The sequence below is a fragment of the Hemibagrus wyckioides genome, linkage group LG22, assembly GCF_019097595.1.
Source record: "Hemibagrus wyckioides isolate EC202008001 linkage group LG22, SWU_Hwy_1.0, whole genome shotgun sequence".
Taxonomy (NCBI): domain Eukaryota; kingdom Metazoa; phylum Chordata; class Actinopteri; order Siluriformes; family Bagridae; genus Hemibagrus; species Hemibagrus wyckioides.
The window spans coordinates 21,249,317-21,265,798 of record NC_080731.1 but is presented as its reverse complement, the minus strand read 5'-3'; the positions used below and the strand labels follow the sequence as shown (position 1 = coordinate 21,265,798).

The window sequence follows — 16,482 nt, the reverse complement described above, 5'->3', positions numbered from 1 at the left end:
CTGACTGAGTAGTCGAGTATGATCGAGTCTGATCGAGTGTAATACAGTGTAATCAAGTCTGATCAAGCATATTCGAGTCTGATCAAGCATAATCGAGTCTGACTGATTGTAATCAAGTGTAATTGAGTCTGATCAAGAGTAATCGAGTGTAATCGAGTCTGATTGGGTGTAATCGAGTCTGAGTGAGTGTAATCGAGTCTGATCAAATGTCATCGAGTCTGATGGACAGAAAAACAGATTGTAATCCAGTGTAATCAAGTGTAAATGAGTCTGATTGAGTGTAATCCAATGTAATTGAGTCTGATCGAGTGTAACTGAGTGTAATCCAGTGTAATCGAGTCTGATTGAGTGTAATACAGTGTAATCGAGTCTGATCGAGTGTAATACAGTGTAATCGAGTCTGATCGAGTGTAATACAGTGTAATCGAGTCTGATTGAGTGTAATCGAGTCTGATCAAATGCAATCGAGTGTAATCAAGTCTGATTGAGTGTAACTGAGTGTAATACAGTGTAATACAGTGTAATACAGTGTAATCAAGTCTGATCGAGTGCAATCGAGTCTAATCAAGTCTGACTGAGTGTAATTGAGTCTGATCGAGTCTGATCGAGTGTAATCGATTCTGATTGAGTGTAATACAGTGTAATCAAGTCTGATCGAGTGTAATACAGTGTAATCAACTCTGAGTGCAGTTGAGTCTAATCAAGTCTGACTGAGTGTAATCGAGTCTGATCGTGTGCAATCGAGTCTGATCGAGTGTAATACAGTGTAATCAAGTCTGATCGAGTCTAATCGAGTGTAATCCAGTGTAATCGAGTCTGATTGAGTGTAATCCAGTGTAATCGAGCCTGATCAACTGTAATCGAGTCTGATCACATGTAATCCAGTATAATCAAGTGTAATCGAGTCTGTCAAATGTAATCGAGTCTGATCGAGTGTAATCGAGTCTGACTGAGTGCAATCGAGTCTGATCAAATGCAATCAAGTGTAATCACGTCTAATCAAGTGTAATCGAATCTGATTGAGTGTAATCCAGTGTAATCAAGTCTGATTGAGTGTAATAGAGTGTAATCGAGTCTGATTGAGTGCAATCCAGTGTAATTGAGTCTGATCGAGTGTAATCCAGTATAATCGAGTGTAATTGAGTCTGATTGAGTGCAATCCAGTGTAATTGAATCTGATCGAGTGTAATCCAGTATAATCGAGTGTAATTGAGTCTGATTGAGTGCAATCCAGTGTAATTGAATCTGATCGAGTGTAATCCAGTATAATCGAGTGTAATTGAGTGTGATCGAGTGTAATCAAGTCTGATCGAGCATAATCGAGTCTGATCGAGCATAATCGAGTGTAATCGAGTCTGATCAAGTGTAATCGAGTGTAATTGAGTCTGATCGAGTCTGATCGAGTGTAATCAAATCTGATCAAGTTCTCTCAGTTCTCAGTCCTCTCTCAGCACTGACACGCCTCTGCCCTCACCTCAGTCCTCTCTCAGCACTGACATGCCTCTGCCCTCACTCCTGTTCTCTCAGCCCTGACACGCCTCTGTCCTCACCTCAGTCCTCTCTTAGCACTGACACGCCTCTGCCCTCACTCCAGTCCTCTCTCAGCACTGACACACCTCTGCCCTCACTCCAGTCCTCTCTCAGCACTGACATGCCTCTGCCCTCACTCCAGTCCTCTCTCAGCACTGACATGCCTCTGCCCTCACTCCAGTCCTCTCTCAGCACTGACATGCCTCTGTCCTCACCTCAGTCCTCTCTTAGCCCTGACACGCCTCTGTCCTCAGTCCTGTTCTCTCAGCACTGACACGCCTCTGTCCTCACCTCAGCCTTCTCTCAGCCCTGACACGCCTCTGTCCTCAGTCCTGTTCTCTCAGCACTGACACGCCTCTGTCCTCACCTCAGCCTTCTCTCAGCCCTGACACGCCTCTGTCCTCACTCCTGTTCTCTCAGCCCTGACACGCCTCTGTCCTCACCTCAGCCTTCTCTCAGCACTGACACGCCTCTGTCCTCACCTCAGCCTTCTCTCAGCCCTGACACACCTCTGTCCTCAGTCCCATTTTCTCAGCCCTGACATGCCTCTCAGCTGAAGCCTGGAGTGTGGAGTCCCTGCAGGTGAGACACCTCTGGAGGTGCTGATGGAAGTTCTCAGCTGTTACTCCAGGCTACATTAAATCTGGGCTAATTAGTATCATTGGTTTTTACTCCATTAACACCTTAACTAAACCACAGAGTAACTACTCTGGTCCACACACACACACAGGAGAAAGAGAAGAGAGAACTCACCTCACACTGAGAACTTTCTCATTCTCGGGACTCTGAGTGTTTATACGGAGCGGCGCTGATCTCAGACATCTTCCACTCCGAGTATAATCTGATCGAGTGTAATCGAGCCTGATCAAGTGTAATCGAGTCTGATCGAGTGTAATTGAGTCTAATCTAGTGTAATTGAGTCTAATCTAGTGTAATTGAATCTGATCGAGTGTAATTGAGTCTAATCTAGTGTAATTGAGTCTAATCTAGTGTAATTGAGTCTGATCGAGTGTAATTGAGTCTAATCTAGTGTAATTGAGTCTGATCGAGTGTAATTGAGTCTAATCTAGTGTAATTGAGTCTGATCGAGTGTAATTGAGTCTAATCTAGTGTAATTGAGTCTGATCGAGTGTAATTGAGTCTAATCTAGTGTAATTGAGTCTAATCTAGTGTAATTGAGTCTGATCGAGTGTAATTGAGTCTAATCTAGTGTAATTGAGTCTAATCTAGTGTAATTGAGTCTGATTGAGTGTAATTGAGTCTAATCTAGTGTAATTGAGTCTGATCGAGTGTAATTGAGTCTAATCTAGTGTAATTGAGTCTGATCGAGTGTAATTGAGTCTAATCTAGTGTAGTTGCGTCTGATCGAGTGTAATCGAGTCTGATCGAATGTAATTGTGTCTAATCAAGTGTAGTTGCGTCTGATCGAGTGTAATCGTATCTGATCGAGTGTAATCGAGTCTGATCGAGTGTAATCCAGTGTAATCGAGTCTGATCGAGTGTAATCCAGTGTAATTGAGTCTGATCACATGTCAGGGTTTTGAAGACACATGATGAGTACTTTGTTTAGAGCCAGTGCTGTGAAGAATCTCAGTTGCATTATTGTATGAAGCAACTCTATATCCCACCTACTGCACAGACCGATGTATTCCACCAGCCAATCAGATTCCACCTGCACCAGCCAATCAGATTCCATCTGAACCAGCCAATCATATTCCACCAGCACCAGCTAATCAGATAGAGAAGTTGAGAAATAGGATGCACTACATCCACACTTCCTGTTTCTCTCAGTCACTGCTTCACATGAAGTCTGATTCTGGTGTTTATCATTTCACTGTATCTCTTTTATTTCATTACTGAACAACAAAACTAATAACCAGCTTCCTAATGGATGAGAATGTGAATGCTGACAGAGTGAGAGACAGTCAGCTCCTTATCATCTTTCACTTATCATTTGACCAGTTTCAGAAGGAATCAGCAGATACTCCAGCTTTCAGGAATCAGGAGTCACCACGCCTTTGTCCTCACTCCAGTCCTCATTCAGCACTGACACGCCTCTGTACTCACTCTAGTCCTCACTCAGCCCTGAGACGCCTCTGTCCGCACTCCAGTCCTCTCTCTGCACTGACACGCCTCTGTCCTCACCTCAGTCCTCACTCAGCCCTGAGACGCCTCTGTCCTCACTCCAGTCCTCACTCAGCCCTGAGACGCCTCTGTCCTCACTCCAGTCCTCACTCAGCACTGACACGCCTCTGTCCTCACCTCAGTCCTCTCTCAGCACTGACACGCCTTTGTCCTCACCTCAGTCCTCTCTCAGCACTGACACACCTCTGTCCTCACCTCAGCCTTCTCTCAGCCCTGACACGCCTCTGTCCTCACCTCAGCCTTCTCTCAGCCCTGACACGCCTCTGTCCTCACCTCAGCCTTCTCTCAGCCCTGACACGCCTCTGTCCTCACCTCAGCCTTCTCTCAGCCCTGACACGCCTCTGTCCTCACCTCAGCCTTCTCTCAGCCCTGACACGCCTCTGTCCTCACCTCAGCCCTGACACACCTCTGTCCTCACCTCAGCCTTCTCTCAGCCCTGACACGCCTCTGTCCTCACCTCAGCCTTCTCTCAGCACTGACACACCTCTGTCCTCACCTCAGCCTTCTCTCAGCACTGACACACCTCTGTCCTCACCTCAGCCTTCTCTCAGCACTGACACACCTCTGTCCTCACCTCAGCCTTCTCTCAGCACTGACACACCTCTGTCCGCACTCCAGTCCTCTCTCTGCACTGACACGCCTCTGTCCTCACCTCAGTCCTCACTCAGCCCTGAGACGCCTCTGTCCTCACTCCAGTCCTCACTCAGCCCTGAGACGCCTCTGTCCTCACTCCAGTCCTCACTCAGCACTGACACGCCTCTGTCCTCACCTCAGTCCTCTCTCAGCACTGACACGCCTTTGTCCTCACCTCAGTCCTCTCTCAGCACTGACACACCTCTGTCCTCACCTCAGCCTTCTCTCAGCCCTGACACGCCTCTGTCCTCACCTCAGCCTTCTCTCAGCCCTGACACGCCTCTGTCCTCACCTCAGCCTTCTCTCAGCCCTGACACGCCTCTGTCCTCACCTCAGCCTTCTCTCAGCCCTGACACGCCTCTGTCCTCACCTCAGCCTTCTCTCAGCCCTGACACGCCTCTGTCCTCACCTCAGCCCTGACACACCTCTGTCCTCACCTCAGCCTTCTCTCAGCCCTGACACGCCTCTGTCCTCACCTCAGCCTTCTCTCAGCACTGACACACCTCTGTCCTCACCTCAGCCTTCTCTCAGCACTGACACACCTCTGTCCTCACCTCAGCCTTCTCTCAGCACTGACACACCTCTGTCCTCACCTCAGCCTTCTCTCAGCACTGACACACCTCTGTCCTCACTCCAGTCCTCACTCAGCACTGACACGCCTCTGTCCTCACCTCAGTCCTCTCTCAGCACTGACACGCCTTTGTCCTCACCTCAGTCCTCTCTCAGCACTGACACACCTCTGTCCTCACCTCAGCCTTCTCTCAGCCCTGACACGCCTCTGTCCTCACCTCAGCCTTCTCTCAGCCCTGACACGCCTCTGTCCTCACCTCAGCCTTCTCTCAGCACTGACACGCCTCTGTCCTCACCTCAGCCTTCTCTCAGCCCTGACACGCCTCTGTCCTCACCTCAGCCTTCTCTCAGCCCTGACACGCCTCTGTCCTCACCTCAGCCCTGACACGCCTCTGTCCTCACCTCAGCCTTCTCTCAGCCCTGACACGCCTCTGTCCTCACCTCAGCCTTCTCTCAGCACTGACACACCTCTGTCCTCACCTCAGCCTTCTCTCAGCACTGACACACCTCTGTCCTCACCTCAGCCTTCTCTCAGCACTGACACGCCTCTGTCCTCACCTCAGCCTTCTCTCAGCACTGACACACCTCTGTCCTCAGTCCCATTTTCTCAGCCCTGACATGCCTCTCAGCTGAAGCCTGGAGTGTGGAGTCCCTGCAGGTGAGACACCTCTGGAGGTGCTGGTGGAAGTTCTCAGCTGTTACTCCAGGCTACATTAAATCTGGGCTAATTAGTATCATTGGTTTTTACTCCATTAACACCTTAACTAAACCACAGAGTAACTACTCTGATCCACACACACACACAGGAGAAAGAGAAGAGAGAACTCACCTCACACTGAGAACTTTCTCATTCTCGGGACTCTGAGTGTTTATACGGAGCGGCGCTGATCTCTGACATCTTCCACTCCGAGTAATCAACAGGTTCACAACAGCGATCACACTTTACACACACTACACACACACACACACACTACGCACACACACTACACACACACGCTACACACACCCTGTTACCTCCTCTCCTTCTCTCTCTCTGTCTGTCTTGTGCCCACTCTAGCTTGTTGCTCGGAGAATGTCCGTTCTCCTGACTGAGCGCTCGCTCTCTTTCTCTCTCTCTCTCTTACTCCCTCTCTCTTCCTGCCATCTGCTGTATTTTTCTCCGGTGTTTTCTTCTTCTCTTCCTTATCCTTTGTAATTACTGAACACTGGCACCATCGCTACTCCACACACTACCTCCTTACTCTCTCTCTCTCTCTCTCTCTCTCTATCTGCCACTCTCCTTATCTTTCTCTCTCTCTCTCTCTCTCTCTCGCCCTCCCTCCCTCCCTCCCTCCCTCTCTCCCTCTCTCTCTCTCCCTCCCTCCCTCTCTCTCACTCTCCCTCTCTCTCTTTCTCCCCCTCCCTCCCTCCCTCCCTTGTTATGACAGGCGTATGAGATGAGCAGGCTCTGATCCTTCTCGTGAATCTTTTTCTCCACTCTGATGAACAGATGAATTAAACAGTGAGGAAGAGAAATGGATTGGAATCTCTTCATGTCCAAACACACCGATCTGTAGATTTTATTACAGCGATGTGAACACTGCCCTCCAGAGTGACTGCCACACACACTCACACACACACAAATGAAGTGTATTATTTTCTCAAATACACACAGTGAGTGTGTTTCTCTCCAGTGATGGATGAACTTCTCAGGGAGGCGGGACATGGGGTGTGCGGAGAAGAGTGGGCGGAGCTACAGTGCCGGGTAATTCCACCTACAAATCTGAGGCAGTACAACATCTACACCAAACAAAGAGCTAGCACATGGGTTTACGTTACCTAGGAAACGTCCCGCCAATCATTATGACACACAACATGCAACATGCTGATGCTATCAGATGACAGATTTACATTCCTCCTCTTCACTGAGGCTTTACAGGCTGCGTGATGTTCCACAGCCTGATGTCAGCTCAGATCCTGGAGGAGCAGAGACACCAGGTGGAGGTGATGTGGAGGAATGAGCCGTCACTTCCACTCGGCTCTCCAGAGAGAGAAATGAAGCTGTCGTGTTCAGATCACCCACAAGAAGCTATATTTATCTGCTCTGATTGGATTTTTTAAGAAAATGGTATCATTTATCCATCAGATACGATACACACACCCACACAGAGCAGCATGTGCTACACACACACACACACACACAGAGCTGTTTCACTGAAACTCATCTCTAGTCTCTCTGCACTCACTACAGCTCTTTAAAGGAACTCCTCAAGAACCTGATCTGCTGATGCCTCTGACCTTACTGGTAACAGCAGGACGTCACTGACCATCAGCAGGACGTCACTGACCATCAGCAGGACGTCACTGACCATCAGCAGGACGTCACTGACAATGACCATCAGTTTCCGCAGGACACAGAGCCTCCTGAGGCATTTACACTTTTTTGACCATAAATGTCAGCATCAGAAAATTAGATGATAAGACTGAAGGTCAGGAAAATTCCAGAGTCTGGCATTGTGCTTGACAAACTTGAGGGTGATGGTGACCTACTCTTGTCTTACTGTTTATTGAAGTGTGAAATGTGTCTGTGGAAAAGATCCTCACTGCGAGAAGTGAGATTTATCTTTCTTACACTGCCATCCTAACAGTCATCCAACACGTGTGTCAGGAGAAAACTTCAGCTGGAGCAGAGGAACAAAGGAGGAAAGTACCTCTCCTTTCTAATTATCCCAAAATCCCCATCCTCTTGATCAACTCCAAACTCCCCGCCCTCCTGATCAGCCCCAAACTCCACACCGTCCTTTCCAACTCCAAACTCCTCACCCTCCTGATCAACTCTACACTCCCTGCCCTCCTGATCAACTCCAAACTCCCTGCCCTCCTGATCAACCCCAAACTCCCTGCCCTCCTGATCAACCCCAAACTCCCTGTCATCCTGATCAACTCCACACTCCCTGCCCTCCTGATCAGCCCCAAACTCCACACCGTCCTTTCCAACTCCAAACTCCCTGCCCTCCTGATCAACTTCAAACTCCCTGCCCTCCTGATCAACCCCAAACTCCCTGCCCTCCTGATCAACTCCAAACTCCCTGCCCTCCTGATCAACTCCAAACTCCCTGCCCTCCTGATCAACTCCAAACTCCCTGCCCTCCTGATCAACTCCAAACTCCCTGCCCTCCTGATCAACTCCAAACTCCCTGCCCTCCTGATCAACTCCAAACTCCCTGCCCTCCTGATCAACCCCAAACTCCCTGCCCTCCTGATCAACTCCAAACTCCCTGCCCTCCTGATCAACCCCAAACTCCCTGCCCTCCTGATCAACTCCACACTCCTTGTCCTCCTGATCAACCCCAAACTCTGCCCTCCTGATCAACCCCAAACTCCCTGCCCTCCTAATCAACCCCAAACTCCCTCCCTCCTGATCTACCCCAAACTCCCCTCCTTCCTGATCAACCCCAAACTCCCTGCCCTCCTGCTCTGTGATTGGCCGTTCGAGATGCTGGAATGAACCAGATGATCATTTTCACACTGCAGTAAAATCATCATCATCCTCGTGTCAGTGAAAGTGCTGAGGTTATTATTATTATTATTATTTTTAAATAAGCATTCCTCTATCACACCTTGACGTTTATAGCCCTGCCTCCATGATTGACAGACAGCCGAGAGCTTTAAAACCCTGTGAGAGCTCTGATGTGTTGCGAAGCTGAGATGATTGTAGTTATTATTTAAACCATGACTTCACAGCTGGACGACTCATTTATTATCAACTCGTAATTAAGTGTCGTATTCAATAAAAAACACGACTTCGCTTGTGTGTGTGTGTGTGTGTGTGTGTGTGTGTGGGCGTTCTCCTGTAGCGATGTCTCTTTTAAGAGAACGCATTGGTAAAACGGTGCAGCAGAGGGAGGGATGGAGATGTTGGAGCTTTGCTTTCTCGTGTTTTAACATGAATCCCTTAAAGATTAGGAAATGTGGGAGAAAGCAGAAGGATGGAGGGATGGAGAGACGGAGAGTTGGAGAGAGGGAGGAGGAGGTGGAGGTGGAGGAGAGCATTTCCATGGCGACCTTCAGCCAATGTCATCCTACTTTGAGCCCTCAGAGTTAGTACACGGCTGGAATACACAAACACACACACACACACACGCACACACACTTCACTATCTAAATGTCCTCCTGCTCTGTGGCTCATCCTCTCACCTTGCAGCTCTGTTCTGGAAGCCGAAAATTAAACGGAGGTCTCAGCAGCTCGAGTCTGATCTGAGGAACGCAGGAGAACTGAAAGAGTCCAGTAAAATATCAGAAACTGAGCCAACGTCTCAAAATAGTACATGAACGAACTCACTAGCATGAACACACACTTCACCACTGACAACACACTTCTTTCTGCAGGATCTCTCACAGCTTTCACTCTTCACACTGATGTTTAACTCTTCAGCTGCAGGACAAGAGGAGAAACCCTGAAAGCTGAACTCTGACTCTTCATCAATGGAATCCTTCATCCTGACCTCCTTGCTCTTCCTCTCTGAGTCAAGTCTAACTCATGTCAATGACCAACTCCATTCAGGAACAGAGTAGAATGAAGACTGAGCAGGATTCTGGGTTCTTCTCCAGAGACATGGAGTTCCACAGAGATCAACATAATCACCATTATCACCATCATCATCACCACCATCATCATCATCATCATCACCACCATCATCATCATCACCATCATCATCATCTGTCTTTCTCTCTCTCTGTCTGTATCTCCATCTCTCCCACTGTCTGTATCTCTCTCTCTCTCTCTCTCTCTCTCTCTCTCTCTCTCTCTCTGTCTCTCTCTCTCCCTCCCTCTGTCTCTCTCTGCCCCCCCTCTCTTTTCTGCCTCTTTCCCTCTCTCTCTCTCTCCCTCTGTCTCTCTCCCTGTCTCTCTCTCTCTATCTCTCTCTCTCTGTCTGTCTGTCACTTTCTCTTTTCTGTCTCTTGCCCTCTCTCTCTTTCTGTCTGTCTCTCTCTCTGTTTCTCTCTGTCCCTCTCTTTCTCTCTCTCCCTCTCTCTCTTTCTCTCCATTCTCGCAGTATGTCTGATCTGACCAGTAAAGAGATCAGACAGTGAGCGGAGATGATGTGTGGAGTGACACTAGCAGCAGGAACATGGTCCAGGGCTTTAACTCATGAAGAGTCAGATGTTATTAATCACAAAAGCATGGACCAGCTTCTGGCTCAAACCTCCACATGAAACACACAGGTTATTACTGTGTTCTCACTGTCCATGTGAGTAATGCATCACACACACACACACGCTGATCAGGAGATGAGTGTGAGCAGGTCAAGCACAAGTCTGTTTGACTTTTTACTGCATAGTGACTCATGAAGCTCGCTCACGTCTTCAACCTCACAAACAACTCCTCCAATTTATCATTTATTCTTCTTCCTCATCACCATCATCATCATCACCATCATCATCATCCTGCTCAGGTAACACTGGACCATGACCACCATCATCAGCATCATCACCATAACCATCATCATAACCACCATCAACATCACCATAACCATCATCATCATCATCATCATCACCATCATCATCACCATAACCATCATCATCATCACCATCACCATCACCAACATCATCAGCATCATCAGCATCATCACCATAACCATCATCACCATCATCATCACCATAATCATCATCATCATCACCATAACCATCATCACCATCATCACCATAACGATCATCATCACCATCATCATCATCAGCATAACCATCATCATCATCATCATCATCATCACCATAACCATCATCATCACCATCATCATCATCAGCATAACCATCATCATCATCATAATCATCATCATCATCATCATCATCACCATCACCAACAACATCATCATCAGCATCATCAGCATCATCACCATAACCATCATCATCATCACCATCATCACCACCATAATCATCATCATCATCACCATAATCATCATCATCATCACCATAACCATCATCACCATCATCACCATAACGATCATCATCACCATCATCATCACCATCATCACCATCACCAACAACATCATCATCAGCATCATCACCATCATCACCATAATCATCATCATCATAACCATCATCACCATCATCACCATAACGATCATCATCACCATCATCATCACCATAATCATCATCATCATCACCATAACCATCATCACCATCATCACCATAACGATCATCATCACCATCATCATCATCAGCATAACCATCATCATCATCAACCATCATCACCATCATCACCATAACCATCATCATCACCATCATCATCATCAGCATAACCATCATCATCATCATCATAATCATCATCATCATCCTGCTTGGGTCACACAGGGCCACCTTCTTCATCATCATCATCATCACCATCCTGTTTAGAGTCACACTAGACCATCATCATCATCATCATCATCATCCTGCTCAGTGTCACACTGGACCATGACCATCATCATCATCATCATCATCATCATCACTATAACCATCATCATCATCACCATCATCATCATCACCATCATCATCACCATAACCATCATCATCACCATAACCATCATCATCACCATCATCATCACCATAACCATCATCATCACCATCATCATCATCACCATCATCATCACCATAACCATCATCATCATCCTGTTTGGGTCACACTGGGCCATCTTCATCATCATCATCATCATCACCATCCTGTTCAGAGTCACACTAGACCATCATCATCATCATCATCCATGACCGTCTTCATCATCATCATCGTCATCCTACTCAGGTCACACTGGACATACTGGTCTATTCTTACCGGACATACTGGTCCATTCTTACCGGACATACTGGTCCATTCTTACTGGACATACTGGTCCATTCTCAGTCCAGTTAAGGGTTTAGTGGTGGAGCTGAACAGAATTCATCAGAAGTTTATGAAAAGAAGTTAGTGAGAGAGTTATAGAGTGAACCTCGTGGTGTCCTTCAGGAAGATCACAGATATCACCGAGAATAATTCTCAAAGTAAAAGAAACATTAGGGAAGTGGGTGTGTGTCAAGAGACGTGTGTGTGTGTCTGGTTTCTGGTTTAGTGATCAGTGTATTGGAGGTAAATAGACACTAGCAGTTTCCACAACAACCAGTGAGACTAATCAAGCCATATTTACATGAAGTGATGAGTGAAGCAGATGCCTTGTGCCTTCAACTTATCTGTCTCTCTTGCTCTCTCTCTGTTTCTCTCTCTCTCTCTCTCTCTCTCCCGGGTTTCCGCTTTCCGGTTTTCCGAGAGTGAGTGTTGTGTACAGAGAGCTAGAGTGATTGCAAAACTTTAATGCACTGCTGTGGTGAACTTTTTTTCCTCGTTTTTTTCCCCAATTCTTCCCAAGAAAAGGTAAGACATCATTCATTTTTATTTTAGTGTTTTTTGTGACTCGCGCAGAGAAACCATCCTGGAAGCAGGTTGAATTTCGCGGGTAATGGCGTCCTCTGTGATGCCACCGCTGTCCATCAGACATGGGTTTCCTTTCGTCACGGACCCCGGGGTCATGATGGAAGAGGCTTTGCTCACAGTAGGTGAACAGATTGGGTTTCATTGGGGTTGTCATTAATGACACATACGTTCAGGTATCGCCGCTATCAGTACCGTCCACAAGAATAACTAACTCAGGAGTTTCACCTTTCATCCCTAATGACCTGATAGAGCAAGAACTACATAGATTTGATAAAATGGCAAGTGGTTTCAAGATGGTAACTCTTGGGTGCAAAGATGCAAGATTAAAACATGTTATCTCACTTAGGAGACAAGTGTTCATGTTCCTAGACTCTCCTACACAGTCTTTAGAGGTATCCTTTAAAATAAAGTATGAAGAAGTGTATGCCAGCTCAGGAAGCATGAAATGTTTTGAATGTGGGGATGGAAGTGAAGATGCAGTGGCCTCCACTGAACAACTGCATGATGCTGATGGACCAGGGGTCATTGCAGCATCCACAGAATGTCTCCTCCTCACAGAGAACAAATGCAGGGAATTAACAATGAGAGCAATAAAACTAACGAAAACAGTGAACAAAATTAAGCATCTGTAGAACAGCCACCCACTGTTGATAAAGCAGTAGAGACACCTAAAGAAGTAAAAAAAAAAAAAAAAAAAAAAATAACAGGAGATAAAACTGATATAAGTGAAACCATGAGTGTCAGTGAATCCATTGGGCAGAATGATACTGGGGTAACTAAAGAGGAAAACGTAAATACTCCTAGTGCTAACCAAATAGAAAAAGTGAAGCTGAAGAGATGGAACAGGACAAGTCTGATGAAGAGATTGTTGATGGGTCCAATTTGATGAAAGACTTGTATTCATTAGAGTGAATTAACGACTTCCTTGATGAAACATTTGGTCAGTCTGATAAGGTAGATGACCATATTTCTGATACAGAAAAATTCATTAAATCAGCAACAATTCTACTGAACATGGTCAGTTGTGATCTGTTGGATAAAAGAAAGCGATATCGATTAAGGAAACACGTTACAGCGCTGAGAAAGGCTTCTAAGTCAAGTAAAACCAGAAAATGGAAAATAAAGTCTAAAAAAAAATAAATGATGTTTGCCATGACCTTGTCACAATTACTGAATCTGTTTCTTTTTATTCACTTGTCTATCTTTCAACATCATCTTATGGACAGTCTGAGGGTAGGCTCTCTAAACATAAATGGTGGAACAGGAAAGAGAATTGGTGAAGGAAATAGTTAAAATCAATAAGCTTGATGTGAATTTTTTTTTTTACAAGAAACACACAGTACAATAAAAGATGAAGTTGACTGGAGCCTGTCTTCGGGGGGGGGGTGTTACATTATAATAGGTGGGGATATCTCAAGAGATTATTACTCCAGAGTGACTTAATAGATGCATGGCGAATTCTACATCCAAATGTTAGACAATACACATGGGTTAAAGCTTTGGAGAGTAAAATGAGTGCAGGAAGAATAGACAGATTGTATATATTTCAAGGCCTTAGATCAAACTTAGATGACAGTACTATCAGACCAGTTGGTTTCTCTGACCACCATCTTATTATTGTCACTATTTAGACTTAATAGATCTCAGTGACATCACTTCAACAATAAACTGCTTCAAGATGAAGCTTTCTGTGGGTACTTCAGAACTTTCTGGGATAAGTGGAAAGCAAAAAACAGCTCTTTGAGTCACTAAACCAATGGTGAGAAGTTGGGAAAGCACAAATGAGAAATTACTGTGAACAGTATACCTCTTTATCTTCTTTCATGCTAAAACAAGCTGTAAAGGACTTGGAGCAGCAAATGAGACCGACCTTTTAAATGGGGTGAGAAACAGAAGTAAGGAGACACTGCAGATGAAGCAGTTGCAGTTGAAATCTTTGTTACAGGAAAAGGTGAAAGGAGCTCTGGTGAGGTCACAATACATTCAGCTCAAAGACATGGATGCTTCAAGCACCTTCTTCTTCAACTCAGAGAAGACTACTGCGAAAGATTAGCACATGGATGCTTATCTTCAGATGGAGGAGATATGAGAAGATTTGCCATGGACTTCTATGCCGGTTTGTAAGGCAAGGAACATTGTGATGAGTTGAGTGTTCAAGAACTCCTAAAGGCTCTCCCCCAGCTAAGCAGTACAGAACAGACTGAGCTGGAGAGTGGATTAAACTTGGAGGAACTCACAGTAGCTGTCAACCAGCTGGCATGTGGCATGCAGCACCTGGAGTAGATGGACTCACCACAGAATTCTACAAACATTTCTGGGGGGTTATAGGACCAGACCTGCATGAGGTCTTAGTGAACTCTTTGAATGAAAACCTACTCCCGACCTCCTGTAAAAGAGCGGTTCTGACACTGCTTCCTAAGAAAGGAGATCTGACACAACTCAAGAATTAGAGACCTGTTGCTCTTTTGTGCACTGATTATAAAATACTCTCTAGAGCTCTGTCCAACAGGCTGAAACCGTATATAGGCCTGCTTGTACAAAGGGACCAGACTTATTGTATTCCTGTTTGGACTATTATGGACAATTTATACCTAATGAGAGATGTCTTAGATGTATGTAAAGTATATAATCAAAATGTTGGGATTGTATTCTTGGATCAAGAAAAAGCCTTTGATAGAATAGACCATAGTTTTCTGTTTTCCACTTTCAAAGCTTTTGGTAGTGGAGAAAGGTTTGGGATGTCCCATTTCCGGACAGCTGTACTGTGGCGGTTGAGACTCTTTTATGCTTTTTAAGAAAACATTTGACTGGCTTCAGTGTACCAAGCCACATGACCGACTCCCCCTTAGCAATTTCTGCATATGCAGATGATATCAATATATTTATACTATACGCATAATGGTAAAGGCTTTGGAGTATTATGAGAAGGCTTCTTCTTCCAAAGTAAACTGGGATAAATGTGAGGCTCTACAGGTGGGAAAGTGGACAGAGGCTGAAACCCCCCTTTTACCTGGTGGTCTGAGGTGGGGAGGTAATGGGGTAAAGGATTTAGGTGTTTATTTGGGTACACCACAATATCAGGATAAGAACTGTGAAGGCCTAGTTGAGAAAGTACATGCAAAAATGACAAAATGTAGATGACTGTTGCTCCAGATGTCCTACAGAGGACATGTGTTAGTAATCAACAATCTGGTTGCCTTTATGCTTTGGCATAAATTTTTAGTTCTGAATCCCCCCAAGGCTCTAATTGTAAGATTACCCAAGAAAATTCTGGACTTTTTTTGGTCAGGCTGCCACTGGATTACTGCAGCACTCTACTTCCCTGTATATGAGGGTGGACAAGGACTTAATGATCTGTCGTCCTGAATAACGGCTTTCAGACTGAAAGCAGCACAAAAAAAATTATATGGAGCTGGTCTGAGATGGCATGAAACTGCCAAGGTACCTCTACAGCAGGTAGCAAGACTAGGTTATAGTAAACAACTTTTTTGCTAAAACCTCTAGAAGTAAAAACCATGGGATCAGCATCATTTTATGACTCAGTGTTGCAGGCGTGGCAAAGATTAAAAGTCTTCAGGGCCCCCAACACTCCACCTGGCATGTGGCTCTTTGAGGAGCAGCCTTTTTCACAGTGACTTTCTAAGAGTAAAACTCCTAAACTCGGCTAGTCTGCACTCAGCACTGAAAGAGGCAAGATGTACAAAACTAGGCCACCTTTTAAAAGCCATGATGTCTTCTTCACTAACCGAACTAAGGCAACAAGCAAGAAAGACTGATAAAAGATCAGAAAGACTGATAAAAAAAAAACATAGTACAAGAGGTTTGTAAATCATTACCACAATCACTAAGAGAGTTTGCTGGAAACTCTGATGTGGTTGCTCAGTGGGATGACGGGTGTGAGTACACCTTGGACATCTCCCCATCAGTAGGAGAATTGACTAGGCCAAAAAATACCCTTCTGTCCCAGATGTAAAGATGTTCTCTTTACATCTGGGCTCCTTTGAAGAGCTGGGCAAGAAGGAGGCTTACATGCTGAGTGTAAGAGTGCTCCATAGCAACTCCATAGAAGGGATGAGAATATCAAAGTGGTGGTCCAGATCAGTCTGCAAAAGGATGATGGAGGTCTCTATACAAGCTCCCTATAGGTAAAAGAACAGGAGACCTACAGTGGAGAATAATTCATG

The 16,482-nt window shown here is 45.6% G+C and overlaps 1 protein-coding gene across 12 annotated transcripts in view; it reads right to left on the bottom strand.

Annotated features, from left to right (window-relative positions):
* The window catches only part of LOC131343237 (protein unc-13 homolog B), a 221,579-nt gene that overhangs the window by 92,077 nt on the left and 113,020 nt on the right, over window positions 1-16,482 (bottom strand). For 10 of the 12 annotated variants that reach the window (XM_058374754.1, XM_058374759.1, XM_058374758.1 and 7 more), the window contains exon 1: window positions 2,284-2,386. The exons of 1 other annotated variant lie outside the window; for it this stretch is intronic. The gene's annotated coding sequence lies outside the window, so the exon portion shown is untranslated. Of the gene's footprint in view, window positions 1-2,283; window positions 2,387-5,707; window positions 6,164-16,482 lie in introns of those variants that run through there. One more of the 12 variants, XM_058374755.1, reaches the window with a different exon arrangement.